Source organism: Melospiza melodia, chromosome 3 (assembly GCF_035770615.1).
Source record: "Melospiza melodia melodia isolate bMelMel2 chromosome 3, bMelMel2.pri, whole genome shotgun sequence".
Lineage (NCBI taxonomy): Eukaryota > Metazoa > Chordata > Aves > Passeriformes > Passerellidae > Melospiza > Melospiza melodia.
Window position 1 is genome coordinate 103,108,550 of NC_086196.1, and position 14,681 is coordinate 103,123,230.

The window sequence follows — 14,681 nt, forward strand, 5'->3', positions numbered from 1 at the left end:
TTCACCTGCAAACCCCTGTGACCACTGTCACACCAGTGTATGTCCTTCTGTCTTTCCTTACTTTCCTGACTCTTCGGCTTTGCTCTCACTCCCATGCTCTGCCCAGGGGATATTAAGCAGGTGTTGGAGAAGCTCCAGAAAACCAAAATCTTGGCCTAACATCACCAACCAAGTGGAGAGCTGGGGTTTCCCCATCTGCCCAAGGTCAGGATAGGGGTTTCTGCCAGCACATCCCACCTCTTTTCACCAGCAGGGAGTCTCATTCACTTTAACACCCCAAGGGCAGGAACAAAATCCCATAAATACTTTCCTCTGATAAGTCTGACAGATAAGACTCACACAAGCACCACTTCAGGAAACTGGGATTATCTCCACTCCAGCCTCTCACTGGAAGCAGGATGATCACAAGAACTGGGCCAGAGCAGCCTCAGCTCTGGAGGGAATCATGATGGAGGGAGCTGTCCCAGATGAGGAGAAACTCTCCTTCCAAATTACCTTTTAAGCAAATAGTCTGTCTCATCTGTGTTTGCCTCCTGGACTGATTTCCTACATTAATACTACCTTCCCAGAGAATCTCTCTGCTGCTTGGCAGTCCTTGCTTTCCTTCCTTTCGTATTCCAGGGCTTGTCTGTTCCCAGTTTCTCCAGACACAGTGTCCCAGTAGTCCCAGTGGATTTCCATCAGGCACTAACCCTGTTCTGTCTCACACCATCCCTCTTCCTCAGTCACTTTCACTCTCCAAATTATTCTCCTTCTCCTACAGACATTATCACAAACACAAAATCAAGAGTGGAACACATTCCCAGTTATTAAAAAAACTTCCTTAAAAATCAAATTGCTTGATTGGAATAAGAGGATCAAGAGAGATTTAAGAAAAAGGGTAGAGTTTTAAATTTATTTTTAGGAAAAGGAAATGTGGCTCCGGTGGATTTGGATTGTTCAGCATAAGGGTGAACTATTTATAGCTGGGCAGGCCCAGATTTTCTGACTTCTGTGTATTTATCTAACAAAAAATAGGAAAGGTGATGGAGTACTGGGACCTGGAATGATGTAAATAATATGGAATAAGAGGTGAATGCTGTCCTGGAATCAGCAGTGGCAGGTACAGTGCTGTGTTTTGGATTTAGGATGAGAATAATGCTGGTAACACCCTGATGTTTTAGTTGTTGCTAAGTGGTGCCTACCCTGAGTCAAGGATTTTTCAGTGTTCCCTGCTCTGCCAGTGAGGACCTGAACCAGAAGCCATGAGTTAGCACAGCTGGGACATTCCAAAGGGATATTCCTCACTATATAAACTGGGGGAGTTGGTTGGGAGCTGCTGATCACTGCTCAGGGATGGTTTGGGCATCAGCCAGTGAGAGCTGAGCAATTGCCTTGTGCATCCCTTGCTTCTCCTGGGGTTTGTTCCTCTCTCTCTTCCCTTCTTTTCATTATGGTGATTATTATTGTTACTACTACCACTGGCACTGCATTTTATCTTGTTTCAGTTGTTGAACTGTTCTTATCTCAGCCCACAAGATTTACCTTTTTTTTTTCCAATACTCCTCCCCACCTGGGGCAGGGATGGGGAGTTTTGGTGAGTGAGTGAGTGAGTGAGTGAGTGAGTGAGTGAGTGAGTGAGTGAGTGAGTGAGTGAGCGAATGAGAGCGAGTGGGTGGCTAAATATTGCTGAGCTGCCATCAGGGGTGAAACAGTGACATAAACACAGCAAGAATTAAGGCCACAGTCTCTCAAAGGACATCTCTGGAGCTTGCTGGAGAAGGACTGAGAATACATTGTCATATTTTAAGGTTTGCCACGTGCCTTATTTTGCCCACCTATCCCATGTGTTTTTTTGTCTGTCAAGAAAAACATCAAAGGCTTTGTCTTGCTCTGAGGCACAAGGAGAGCAAATATATTTCACCTGCTCCAGGTTCCCTGGCCTTTCAATGGCCCCTGGCTGTGATAAATGACATTAACAGCAGTGAGCTCTACATTAGGCCCCCATGAGCTTTTAACAACCACCTCCTCCAGCAGAGATAGGGAAAGCACTGCTCAGTAAAAGGGTGGGGAGAGGAGAAAAGAAGGCACAACAGAAACAGAAGAACAGGCTAGAATAGAACAGGACAGGGTAGAATAGAAAATTTCAGTAGAAGGGACCTACAATGATGACCTGGTTTTGGTTGGGATAGAATTAATTTCATTTTAGTAGCTGGTACAGAGCTGTGTTTTGGATTCAGTGTGAGAATAAAGTTGATAACATACTGATGTTTTCCTGGGTCAAGGACTTTTTTTTATTTTTTTTTTTTTTGTTTTTGGCATCTCATGCACTGCCAGTGAGGAGGGACACAAAAGAAAAGCTGGGAGGGAGCATAACCAGGAAAGGTGACCCAAGGTGATCAGAGGGATATTCCACAGGTGAGAACATCATGCCCAGTATATAAACTGGGGGAGTCACCCAGAAGGGGCCAGTTTGGGTTCAAGGATGGGGTCTGGCATTGGTCAGCATATGGGGAGCCATTGTACTGAGCATCACATTTGTTGTTAATCATCATCATCATCATCATCATGTATTATGACATTTCAATTAGTCTTAAATTGTTAAACTGTTCTTATCCCAACCCACAAGTTTTACTTCTGATTCTTGTCACCCACTAGATAGATGACTTATTTTAGAAGGACAAGTATACACTACCAAATACGTATTTCACTGTGCATGTTGTCCTTTCAATGAAGGAACAAGAGCAATTAAAAACAAAACCACCAAACAAAAAGACCAGCCTCACCCCCAACAGCAGTATATTCACTGTTCTAAAAGCTATTCTTTCTTTTGGTACCAAAGACAAACACAATATGGGTCTGAAAGAAAATATTTCTTCTTTCCTCTGAGGAAACAAGCAGAGCTAGAAGTTCTCCCTGCAAAACTCACATTTTTGTTTTTCATTTGGTTTGGTTTTTTGATGTTTTGTTGTTGTTGTTTTGTTGGGATTTTTTGAGTTTTTTTGACATATTCATTTCTGGGTTAAAAGAAACTGTGAAAAATCAATAGCTAAAATAAAACTATGGTCTCCTGTAGATGCACTAGTTTCAACTCTCCTCTTAAATGCAATTTCTCTTGAGAGGGCTGTAGTACCACACAGCAGAAAAAAGATTACCAAGGTGGTGAGTTGCAGCATTTCTCAGAAGAAAATACTGAGCTTTCATAGTAAAGATGAACAACAGCAGAAAGTGGCAAAATACTGCATTGCACTGTCCTAGTTAATACCAGAACTGACACATCAACAGGGTGATAAAAGTGTGTTTTCACATCATTCTGCAGCTGCTCAGGATTTTAGGTAGCTTAATATTTTCACACAGACTGTGCCAAGAGTTCAGTTGGTCTCTCCAGCCATGAACAGTGTAATTACCGTAATTTACAATTGCCACTAATTTGTTTGGTGAGGTTTCCCTAAAAGCTTTTGCATTCTGCAGCCCATAATAAGATGGGTTATTTGCAATGCTAAAATGTCCACGAGGAGGAGAGAAGAGTTGTATCCAGCTGAGGAAGTGTGAAAGATTTCATCTCAACCAAGAACTGAGTGGCAAAGACTTGGGAGCCAAATTTAACCAGGCTGGAGGAACACAGAGCTCCATTGTGCTGAGCACTACCCAGTCCAGAGAAGCAATTCCAGAGAATTTAGAGCCTGTGAGATTGTAGAGGTGTCCTGCATGTTTCTCTCTATTTGGGAAACCTAAGAAACAGCAACACATTGCAGAACAAGCTGTACTAAGCTGATATCTATCCTAAGGATGGTCATCAGCCACCATCAGCTGATGGGCTGTCAGCTCCCTGAACCATACACCCCAGCTCTCTGAAATGCATTTACTGCCTGCTCACATGGTGAGTTTGGCTTGTAACTCCCCCCTACCCCTCTGCTTTGGGCTCACATGTACATCTTTGTAATTTCTGGGGTTAAAGCAGCCAGCAGCCAGCACTTTGATTCATACGTTGTGTGCGATTCAGAGAGCCCAAGCAGCCTCAGAGAAATTGCTGAACCTCATCTCAACACTCACTAAATGCTCCATTAGTACCTGGCATGGAGCAAAACACACAGGCTCCTGCAAACTGTTGATTTCTTCTTCAGCAGGGGCAAGCAAAATAGCCACAGACCAAAGTACAAATTTTTTTGGAAGAGGTATACAGGACAGGTCTAGAGGGAGAGATAGAGAGGTGTACAGGGCAGGTCTAGATGGATCTTCACCAACAGACTCAGACAGAAGTGCAACAGGGAGAGTAAAAGAGAAGCAGTTAAAGGACATGGAAAAGAAGAAACAGAAGTATTCTCGATCCTGGATACCAAAGGGGCAACGAGAGCAGAATGACAAGCAGCAGGGCAGCAAGCAAGGAAAACAAGAGTTCTGAGGGCATCTTAGAAGATGATCTCGTTTTTATCACACAAAGAGCAAAGAACTGAGGTACATGGGAGACAGCACCTGAAGAGAGAGCAGCACATGGGATATGCTCAGACAGTGCCAAGGTACTTCCCTGCAGCAGCAGATTGCCAAAAGCTTTGGGATTTCTCTCTCTTTCACAACAATGCTTTACAAAACATCACTCTTTTTTGGGTTTTTTCTTGGTTTTTTTTTTTTTTTTTTTTTTTTTTTTTTTTTTTTTTTTTTTTTTTTTTCTGAGTGGCAAGAGGCATCACCCAATGTCTATGTGAACTTTTAGGGAGATGTCAGCTTCCTCTCCAAGCATTCCACCTCCAACACATGAGCTAGGGAGCAGGCTAACCCAAGAGAATTGGTAAGCAATGGATAACTACTGCTGTCCTCTGTAAAAAAACCTTATTGCTGCACTGCCACTGTGTGAAATCAGAAAGTGTCCTGCACCCCTGACAGCACAATCTTAGCCCTATTTTGAGAACAACACCTCACTGCTAAGCACTGCATGTAATTCTCCCTATCAAAGGTGCAGACTGGTCGGAGGAGTCAGCCTGAGGTCACTGCTTTATGCACCAATGTAAATTTAGTTCTCCAAAGAAATAGCTTTGAGCCAAAGAAAGGTCACCAGGAAATCATCCAGAGTAAGAAGCTCACAACACAAAAAAGTGTCCTGCCTAACACAGCATGCCCTCCTCTCCTAGCCCACCCCAAGAAACAGAGAGCAGGAAAGCAACAATTACAACTTGCAAATTAGTTTCCAGTGCTCTGGTAGAAAACCACAGTCATTCAGAGCTGTTTTGTTTAAAAATCAGTCTAAGCATTATGGGCCTTATGCACAAATGGCCTTAAGAGCAAGCATAGAGTGATGATTACTTGGGGACAAATGCATTTGGAAACACCACTCAATAGTCATACACCACACCCACATACTCTGGCAGCAATAGGCCCCAAGTGATTGATGTCTTAGAGAGATATTTCATACTCCCCTCCCCTCAATTTCTCTAAATGGCATTTCATTAAATCCCCCAAAGCAAAAGGACCCGTGCTGGGAGCGTGAATAATGAGCAGTGCTTTGGGGTTTGCAATTCAAATGGAGTATGTGTGTAACAGACCCCAAACAAGCACTTACACTCATCCCTGCAAGCTCTCAGGACTCAGACTGGTTCAGATCACCAGAGAAAATTCAAATATTTTTGACAGCTTTCCAGTAAGTTCCAGCATGTCCCATATCATGGACATTGCTCAGCAATCCCCTTCATAATTGCAATTCTGATGGGCCTCACTACCTGGGGTTTTCAGTGCAGGAAGATGCATTCTCCTGGTTTGCTTTCCTTGCTACCTGCTGCAAAGTTTTGTGCCTCCAGGATGCACAGCAGCACTGCAATGTGCACACTCACACTATAGCAATCCCCTGGGCAGAAAGCAGGACAAGAGCAGAAGGGTGAATCTTGCAGGTGAATACTTCCAGTGGGGCTGCAGCTCTTTGTTTGTTCCTTCTGTCTCCCAAGGAAGTGGATGGAAGATTTTAGTACTCTCTAGATTCAATTTTAAAAGATGGTTATTCATGGTAGATGCTAACAGGCCTATTTTAATATTGTTCATAAAAGCAGAGATGAATCTTTCATGAAAATATTAGAAGGAAAGTACTAAAAGGGAAGAGATTAATGGTAATTAATATTAAAGCCTTTTTACTTGCAACCAAAACTAGAAGAAAAAGTCTCATTTATGCACAGGATTTCATTTCAGCACAGACCAGGAGATCATCATTTGCCCTTTTCTATAACCAACCCCAGGTCATCATCTAACTCTGCCTGTGCTAAAATAACTTGCCAGAGGGAAGCTACACAGTTGTAATAATTTGAAGGCATCAAGAGCTGAAGGAGCTTGGAGGAGGCTTTCCTACAACACTTACTCAGTACAGAAGATGTGTGTTCAGCACCCAACCTGAATTTGCATAGCTTTGATGTTAGTCTTGCCTACTAATTTGAGGTATCATAATTTCTCTGCATTTTCTCCCTATAATACATATCTAACAAAATAACCAAATTTGAACAGTGTTTGGTCAGAAAAAGAGCTGACTCAGTTCGAGATGAGAGGCTAAGACTGAAGTTCCTGAAAGCTGTCCAGGAGATTTTAGACATGGGTCTTGTTAAAGCAGGAAAGATATGTCTTTTCTCTCCCCAATCTTCTAATTTGGAGGATTGACAAATTCTCACAATCAATATTAATAGTCACAGAGTAGCTTGGGGTAACTCTCAACTAGCCTTCCTTCAAAGATAATTTTGAAACAAATCTATTTAAAAAAACATCCAAAGGTCCATCTGTGACTTAAATTTTTAATTCTAAACCTGATCATGTTTTAGGCATGAATCATCCTTCTACCCTTCTGTGGCCAAAGGCTGGCAAAATCCTGATGCATCCCACAACAACAAAGCAACAGAAGTGACCAGGGTTTGCACAGCTCCTGCATAATTCTGCATTTCCAGCCACAAGCCTCCCACTTGCTGTGTGGCTTTTCATCCTGTGGTCATCCAGACACATCTTCATAAGCCCCTCAGATCACTCCTCCTGGGAAAGAGCCCCCAGAAAAGAGGGGAGGTGTCTTTTCTGGAGCTTGTAGTGACCCTGTGGCCATTTAAACCCTGTGGACCCAAGCTCTGTCTCACTGCTGATGATCAGTGCCTGGCAGATTCTCACAGACATCCCTTTCCAGCCTCCTCACATGTGTTGTTTCACCTTTGCCCTAGCAGGGCTTCACCAATTTGACAGGTGCCAAACCACCTCTTCAGATCCTTCTCCCAGGCAATGCCCCCCAGCACCAGCTCCATTTCAGCAGAATTTGGATGTGCTGTGAAACAAGGACAGCCACAAGACTGAGAGCGCAGGGTCACTCTGCTGCAGGTCCCAGTTTCTGTTGTGTTTGTATCACCTCTGGTGGCACTGGACATGTGAAGAGAGGACAAGTCCCACAAGACAGGGGCTGATTACACTCTTCCACAGAGGACTGGAAGGTACTTGGACAATGAACTGGAAAGGTGCACATTTTTGTAGAGAATTCTCCTCCCAGTTCTGCTTCCTTAACAAGCCAGTTTGCCAATTAGTGGAATTTCTCCCAGCATGTTTGTACTCTTGAACTTTTTCCTTTCTACTTTTCCCCACTGCAATACTCACAAATTCTCTCTGTGTTTCACAAGACATTTGCTGCTAATCTCTCCTTTCAGCTCGCCTTGATGCTTATTTGGGTCAACTACAAGCTGAGGCACCAAACTTCTGAGTCAATCAGGACTGTTCTTTTGACCAACAATTTTCCCAGTGTTTGTAGGAAATTCAATAACTCTGGGAATGCTGCTCATTCAGTAGATTGATCAAGTTTGTCAGCCAGGGTCAGGAATGACTGGGAGTGGAAGAAAAGTCAGACAGAGGTAATGATCATGCCAGCCTCATTCCAATAGGAAACTACAGCACCGCTAAAGCTGGGGAGCACTGCTAATTAATGTTATCCCATTAAACCTCAAAGTCCCTCTGCACCACGGCAGGGAAAGACAAGGCTTGCTTCTAGCAATGAGCTGGCAGGGGTACCCGGGGTGCCTGATTCAGCAGCCCTGCTGCAGAGAGCCAGCTCCAGCAGGCTCAGTGCATTTATTCAGGCTGGGAGAGCAGTGAGGACTCGCTCACACCTCTCCTCGCCATCAATCTCATCACCCTGCCAAGCACGCTCCCAGTGACAGCTGTGCAGGCATGACACCAGCACAGGAACTGCTGTGTCATACTCAGCTTCCAGAGGCAGATCTAAAACATGGAAAAAAACCCAAGGTGGAGCTGTAGAGAGGTTACCATGCACACTCTCCAACAGGTCTGGCCTGGGCTGCCTGTTGAGGGGACAAAGACTCCATGACAGACACACGCCCCTGGCTATTGGGGTGACCCTGCCCCGCTGCTCTGCTCTGGTGAGATCCCACCTGGAATGCTGCATCCAGCTCTGGAGGCCCCAGCATAAAAACAAGGCACAGACCTGCTCAAGTGGGTCCAGAGGAAGCTTCAGAAACCTACATGCACAATCTACTGTGGTGAATAATAACAATGCAATTAAAATTAAAATCTAGTCATTCCTTCATCAGCAGATTCAGGCCATCTTTCAGAGTATTCCTGGTTTTTGTTAAATTGCACTTTCATATTTAATAAGAAGTTTATTTACCCATTTTAACTGTCACAATGTGACAGGGCGCTTGGGTTCTGGCTGAAAACCTCATTTTTCATCTTCCACTATTTCATGCAATTGCAGCACATTTGAGTAAGGGGCCAAGCCTCACTGACTCTCACGCACAAATTCAACAGCATCCATTTCTGCTTCTGCTTCATTATTTACAGAATTACATTGGAAACTCCACTATTTCCACTTTCATAACCCTTCCAGTTTGCAAAACATTTTCCATCCCATCCAAAAAAATTGGGAGATTGTTAGAGCAGTAGCTTAATTTCCTAATTCAGCAAAGGACAAGATTTGATCTACTTCCAGCACTTGATCTTGCAATAAGTGTTATGTTTTTATTAATCAAGGATATATTTTTAAAACATTAAATTCTTAGAATTCCTTATCGCCATGGTGCCCAGTGGCTGGAATGGGTGTTACATGTTCTGTTACGTGCTAGGCTCACACAATGCACTGCAAAGCACCAAAATTCTCCTTGAGAAATGATCTAGATCCTGGAAGACTTCCCAGAAGGATAGTTTTATATGAAGAATATGCAACTGCCTAACATTAGCACCTTTGGGGTTTTTTAAAACTCTGCTCACACTAAATCACTCCGGAAACAGAACGTGCAACTGCTCCACTTGCCAAAAATCTGACTCAAGAAAGGAGCAGCCAGAACTGGAAACCAGCTGACAACACAGATTATGTACCACCTTCTGATCAGAAGTACCACACCACAACACCAAATCCTTCCGAGGCCAAACACCTGCACAGAAGTCAGCAGAGAGCTGAGACAGGGACAAGCATTCCTCAGAGAAGAAATCTTGGCTGCCCCTAAATTTCACAACATGACTTGGAAGCCTCTAACGGGAGACCTGGACCTAGCCCATGTTGTCTTCTTCTCCTTGCTCTGCCACCATTAAAAATATTCATATTTGTTTTCTAAAACCTGAAGGAATGCCGCTGTGGAAGGAAACCTCACTGCAGGACAACCATAGCCCACGGGAAGGACTCCTGTTGGAGAAATTGGTGGAATTGGTCTCCCATGGGAGTGACCCCATGCTGGAGCAGGGGAAGGACATCTCTCCCTGAGGAGGAAGCAGTGGCAGAAACATTTGATGAACTGCCTGCTCATTCCCCATCTTCCTGTGCTGCTGGCAGAGAGGAGGCAGGGAATCAGAAATTAAGTTAAGCCTGGGAAGGAGGGAGGGTTGGGAGGATGATATTTTTAGGATTTTACTTCTCATTATCTGACTCTGATTTTGATTGGTGGTAAATTAAACTAATTTCCCCAAGTTGAGACTGTTTTGCCCATGACAGTAACTGGTGAATTATCTCTCCCTGCCCTTATCTCAACTCATGAGCCTTTCACTCTATTTTCTCTCCCCTGTTCAGCTGAGGAAGGGAGGGATAGAGCGGCTTTGATGGGCACATGGCATAGAGCCCATATCAAACCACCACAATCAGACAAGAGTCATATAAAGATCCACAATCAAAATCCCCCCAAATGATCTGACTTCTTGAGAGCTCTGTGGTTGTTTTCCACAGAACTGAGGAGTTGACAATGAAGGTTATAGGCAGGAGGGGGTTTCAGTCTCAGGCCTTCCACGGGATAAATTGGAAGAAGGAAGAAACTAACAAAGCAACTGTGCTGAATCAGCTCTGCCTGGGTAGAAGGTAATTCTTGCAGGGGAAAAGCAGATGCCTGCTTTCCCAGCCCTAAAATGACATGATCTTCTCACCACCAGTCACAGCCAAAGAAGTCCTGATGATTAAAACTGCTTGCTTTCCTCCCTCCACCCCCTCCCTATCCCCATTAAGGGCTAGGCACTGTTAGTGCTCACACTTACTTATCAATAATTAGGATAAAGTGCATAAAGGCACCCACCATATCACAGAGCTACATAATTTGTCAGCAGGGCAATGAACAAATTAAATCAGGCTGAAACATCCTTCAATTAACATCAAAACATTTGCAGCTTTCCGAGCTCAAACACGACTTGTGCTTTTAAAAGTCTCTCAGGACACTAAAAATCGCTGTCCCCCTTTTCCTGCAGAGCTGATTCTGCCAGTGTGAGCTTTCTGAAAGGGAACTAACAGGACCAGCTCATTAGTCCAGCTGAGCAGCCAGAGCTCCCCATGCACCACTGCCCTGCCTTGCCTGCAGCCTGCCCTGCTGCTCCTGTGCTCATTCCAGAGGGGCAAGGGATGCTCTGCACAGCCTTTGCCTCCATCCACACATTTTGTGCTGCACCTTGGCCATTCCTGAACCTGTTTACTGAGTGCTTCTCAAAAAGTGTGTTCTCAGTAAAGTGTGAACCTCTGCCAGCAAACACCTGGGCACCAGAAAAATCTCAGCAATGTGAAGAAAAAAAAAAAAAACAACCCCAAAACCAAGCCAACAAAAATAAAACAACAGCAACAAAACAAGGAGTGTGGGGAGTGTCAGGTTTTGGCTTTTCTGCCTGTAGAAGCAGCTGGTTGGCCACACTCTTTGGGGGATCAGTTCAGGGTAATTTGCAGTTTCCTAGAGGTCCCAAAGCCCAGCCGCTGGCCTGTCCTTCCCACAGCTCTACACTGCTCTGCTTCCCTGAGGTCAGGGCAAGGACTGTCACAGGTCCTGCTGGCAGAGAGCCCTGCAGCTCTCTGGGACACCCAGGCACTGCCAAGGGACAGGACTTTCCACCTTTCTCTGTGCTGCCAATATAACAGGACCAATTGTTCACCCATCCTCCCGTGTCACTGTGATATTTTATGAAAAAATCCCTTTGCCAGGATTTTTCTCCTGAGAAGCTGAGAAGCCTCAGCAAAGAAATGTAAACTACGATTATCTGATTACTTGGAATGTAGTTTGGAGATTGCTTACCAACAGGAGCATCTTTGATTGGTTCCATGTGAATTGTTTTTACTTAATGACCAATCCCAGTCTGTAAGTATTTAGTGCAATACAACACCAGTCCAGCTGTGTCAGACTCTCTGGTCAGTCACAAGTTTTTATTATTCATTCCTTTCTAGCTTTCTGATGTCTCCTTTCTCTTTCTTTAGTAGAGTTTCAGTATATCATTATGATATGATATATGATATGAAATATAATATAATATAATATAATATAATATAATATAATATAATATAATATAATATAATATAATATAATATAATATAATATAATATAATATAATATAATATAATATAATATAATATAATATAATATAATATAATATAATATAATATAATATAATATAATATAATATAATATAATATAATACATCAGCCTTCTGAAAACTTGGAGTCAATTCTCATCTCTCACCTCGTCCTAGGGACCCTCACAACACCACCACAGCAACTGGTGATGACACTCCCTCTTCCCCAAAATGAAAGAAAATGTTGAGACTGAAGAATTCCATCAGTGGCCTTCAGGGAGGGGAAAAAAAAGAATTCTAGATCTTCTCAAGGACATGTCCCAAAGCAAGGAAAATGTCTGAATTTACTTTTTTTATGCCCATCTGGGGCCAGGCAGAGAAGAGACATTTCAGTAGGTCTGACTGGCTGGGTGATGCAGAACAAGTTTTTGAACCACTGCGGATCTGAGTTTCCTCACCAGCACAAGGTAACAAAGCTGTCATACACATGGGAGTGCATTGTTGACAGCACTGGCTCTACACTGTGATCAGGCTCATGAAAGATCTTCCAGCTTGTTTCTAGTCAGCTACATGCAGATTTAGCAGGTGCCTAGGTTCTGCCTTCCTACAAATTACAGCACACATCAGAGGGTGCAAAATCAGGCAAAGCCTGCAATGTTTCAGTGTTAGGCTTCATGCCACTGTATTTCAAGCTGCGGCAGAATTGCCTTCCCTCAGCATCCTCGTTCTGGGTCTGAACTAATAATATCTTGGTCATTCCTGCAAACCCATGAAGCAGGAAGCATCAAAGCAAGTCCTCAATGGGAGCATTTTTGGAAAAACAGGGATAATTAAGTCATCAATTCTACCTTGATCGGCATATTCCACACTAGCCCAAGTGGGACATTTCCAATTTAAAGATTTCTAACTCCTTAACCTTTGAAACATTTACAGAAACAGCAGACACACTGACTAATTCTGACCACTTTCCTTAACTGGTCTGCAGTATTTTACATGTAATCAACAACCTATCTTTAAAATCCTTACAGAACCCCTGGAAACTTTCTGAGGATCTGTCTATAACAATTTTACTTAGAGAAATGTACACATTAGCATTCAATGCACATTGCTATATTTAGTTTTCAGGAAATATGACATTCATTCCACAGGAAGATTGGTAAAAAATATAACAGTGACCTATTTCTTTATAATAAATGTGTTGTCAAGGTATTTCCATTGGTTTTCCTCTGCACAATATCTTTCTAGAGCACTGTAGGAGTAAATTTAGGATCCAAACCAAGAAAAAAAAAGTTTCTCTAACAAACCTGAGTTTGGTCAATCAGTCATTATGAAATAAAACTAAGAAAATAAAACACCCCCCACAGTCTGTCCTCCTGTGCTGTCCACAAAAATCAGATTCATTACCTGGTGTGCAATAAGGCCATAAGTACACACTTGAGAGAGACACAGATTATTTTTTTCAGAGTTGTGCAGGCTGGATGCTCTGTGGTATTCCAAAAATCAAGCACACTTTGCTATCCAAAGCTATCAAAACTTTTTACTATTTATACATTTTATCAAATAAAGGGGTTAGGCTACAAGTTACACAGTTCTCTTGCTAATTTGTGTTCTCTCTTTGGTTAATGACTCTCTTGCTTCTCATGCTAATTAGTCCCCATGCTCAGGCTTTTTGTTCTTCTGAGCTGGGTTTCCCAGGTCAGTGGTCTGTGAGCTGGTGGTTGTGTTGTGCCCCTGCAAGAATTACCTCCTACCCAGGCACAGCTGATTCAGCACAGTTTCTTTATTGGTCTCTTCCTTATCTTGGGAGCTCTGCTCAGTGTCCTTGGGGCTCATAAATTCTTCATTCTTTGTGTCCACTATCAGTGGTACATCCTTCTTCCCAAGCCTGGTTAACCTCCCCTGAGTCTGAGATCATTGAAGCAAGTCCAGCCCTAAACCTTAATGAGGCAATTCTACTCACAAGTAATTTGTTTTTCTAACACATGAACATCTCTCAGAGCTTGTTACTGCTATCTGTTTCACTGATTAAATCTTCTTGTTGATTAGGCTTGAAAGCATGCAAAGATCAAACATCAAAGAACGTCCTTTTTAAAGAAAATTCAGTGGCTCTATCAAAAAGGTTTACCTACAGCCTGTTTCCAAACTGAATATATGAAAAATGGTGAAATTATTGCAGCCACCCCATGTCATTTTTGATTAAATCCCATCCACTGTTTCAAACATTGAAATTCAGCCTATCTTAATTTTACTTAAGATTAATTGAATGTACTACAAGATAACAGATACAGCCTCATTAGTACTGTTTACAGTGCACATCCATAACATGACAGAAGGGAGCTAAGAAATAATTTAATCTCATGTAAATGAGCAAAAATAACCACATCTGAAAGTTCAGCAGAAAATTCTGACCCGTGAAGCAAGCTTGTTTGGAAATCACCATAACAGAAGGTGACCACTTGACAAATTGCATAAAGTTCAGTTTTCTTAATAGACAATATTATTCCAACAGCTTTGCTTCTCCCCAGCTGGGTTACACAAACAGCTTCCCTCATCTCCTCTATCTGGGGCAGTGGTTTTCCATCCAATCCCAAGGATCCATGGGCTTCTGAGGGATTGCAAGTGGTAACTAATGAAGCACCTGCAAAGTGTATACCTGATTCCCAATATTCCTGAGTGGTCTGGCCCTCTTCTGAGACACATTTAGTATTCCAGTAATTTGGATTATTTGAAAAATCACCTATCTAAAGGGCAAACTATTAGGAGCAATGACTATAGCTTACACTGAAAATGTACCACTCTGCATTTTATTGACTGTAAAGCAACAGAACAGAAGCAAACATGAATAATGTTGCTGGACTGACAAGGTCTGGTTGGAAATAATACATATATAGTTTTCTTTGCTGATTTCCATTTTAAATAAACAGTCCCACATGCAGATGCCCAGT